Source organism: Macaca fascicularis, chromosome 3 (assembly GCF_037993035.2).
Source record: "Macaca fascicularis isolate 582-1 chromosome 3, T2T-MFA8v1.1".
Classification (NCBI taxonomy): domain Eukaryota; kingdom Metazoa; phylum Chordata; class Mammalia; order Primates; family Cercopithecidae; genus Macaca; species Macaca fascicularis.
In genome coordinates, this window is record NC_088377.1 from 192,106,087 (window position 1) to 192,108,089 (window position 2,003).

General features: G+C 36.2%; 1 non-coding gene across 1 annotated transcript; it reads left to right on the forward strand.

Moving 5' to 3' along the window:
• Positions 1-536: 536 nt before the first annotated feature.
• Positions 537-1,105, forward strand: LOC102141564 (U6 snRNA-associated Sm-like protein LSm3). Its single transcript, XR_006696685.3, has one exon. It is a non-coding gene; the product is annotated as a U6 snRNA-associated Sm-like protein LSm3 (transcript).
• The last annotated feature ends 898 nt before the right edge of the window (positions 1,106-2,003 follow it).

Below are 2,003 nucleotides of genomic sequence, written 5' to 3' on the forward strand. Positions count from 1 at the left end.
GGATAGAACTGAAAGGAGAAGTTGTCAAATCCACAATTATAGCTGGAGACACAACATTCCTCGCTCAGTAATAGATAGAATGAGTGGACGGAAATTAGCAAGGATATAGAAGAGTTGAACCACACCATCAACAGCTGGATCTCATTGCATTTGTAATACAATCCACAACAATATCAGAATACACATTCTTTTCAAGTGCTCATGGAACATTCACCAAGACAGTCCATGTCTTCAGTCATAAAAAAAAAAACCTCAACAAATTTAAAAGAATTAAAATCACCCAGGTTACATTCCCTTAACCATAATGAACTATAAATCAACAAATGAAAAGGAATGGGAAAATCTCCAAACACTTGAAAATTAAACAACATATTTCTAAATCACTCATGGATCAAAGGAGTTTCAAGGGAATTAGAAAATATTTTGAACAGAACAAAAATGAAAATTTTTCCTAACAAAATTTGTAGAATACAGCTAAAGAAGTGCTTAGAGGAAAATTCATAGCATTAAGTATTTGTATGAGAAAAGAATAAAGGCAGGGTTTGAAACATGGCAGACGATGTAGACCAGCAACAAACTACCAACACTGTAGAGGAGCCCCTGGATCTTATCAGGCTCAGCCTAGATGAGCGAATCGATGTGAAAATGAGAAATGACCAAGAGCTTCGAGGCAGACTACATGCTTATGATCAATATTCAAATATGATCTTGGGAGATGTGGAAGAAACTGTAACTACTATAGAAATTGATGAAGAAACATATGAAGAGATATATAAATCAATGAAACGGAATATTCCAATGCTCTTTTTCCGGGGAGATGGCGTTGTCCTGGTTGCCCCTACACTGAGAGTTGGCTGAAACTAAGAATTTGTCCTGTATGGAAAACAGGAGACTTTGTACAGTGGCCTCTCTAAATGTGCAAAACATTCAAAAGAGAAACCTGCATACATTTTGATATTAAGAAATAATTCCGGGATTCTTCCACGCCTGGAATGAGTTGATTTGCAGATAACTCACAAATTCTTAAGCAAAATGGTATTTTCATTTTTCTCAAGCTCTTCCAATAAATATGATCACCAAGATGCAGAAAAAAAAGAATAAGAAAGTTCTTAGATCAATAATCTAAAATTTATTAAAATAAAAGAGCAAAATAAACTCAAAATTGACTCAAAGAAAAATAGAAGAAAGAAAATTATAAAGAAGATAAATGATTAAACAGAAAAAATTAGGGAAATCAATGAAACAACTGCGGGTTTGTTGAAAAGATTGATACATCTCTAGTAAGAATGTCAAAAAATTACAATAAGAGAAACTGGTCAGGCATGGTGGCTTGTGCCTGTAATCCGAGGACTTTGGGAGGCCAAGGTGGGGAGATCGCTTGAGCCTAGGAGTTTGAGACCAGTCTGGGTAATGTGGCGAAACCCCACCTATACAAAAAACACAAAAATTAGCCAGGCATGGTGGTGCACACCTATAGTCCCAATTACTCTGGAGGCTGAGGTGGGAGGATCACCTGAGCCCAGGAAATTGAGGCTGCAGTGAGTCCCACAATCGCACCACTGCACTCCAGCCTGGGCAACAGAGTGAGAACCTGTCCAAAAAGAGAAAGAAAAAGAAAAAGAAAATAAGAAAAACTACAGAAATTACCAATATCCAGAATGAAATGGGGGGATATCACTACAAGCCCCACATACACTAAAAGGATAATAAGGAAATATTATGAACAACTCTATACATGGAAAGTCAACCACTTAGATGAAATAAACCCATTCCTCAAAACCCATGAAATACCAACTTATCCAATATGAATTAGCTGACATGAATGGTGCTACATCTATTAAAGAAATTGAATTTATAGCAAAAATCTTCTGAAAAAGAAATCTCCTGGCCTGGATGGTTTTACTGGATAATTCTACCAAATAGTTAAAGAAGAAATACCACTAGTTCTACATAGAAGAGGAAAACTTCCAAACTTATTTTATGGGCTCAACATCACCCTGAGA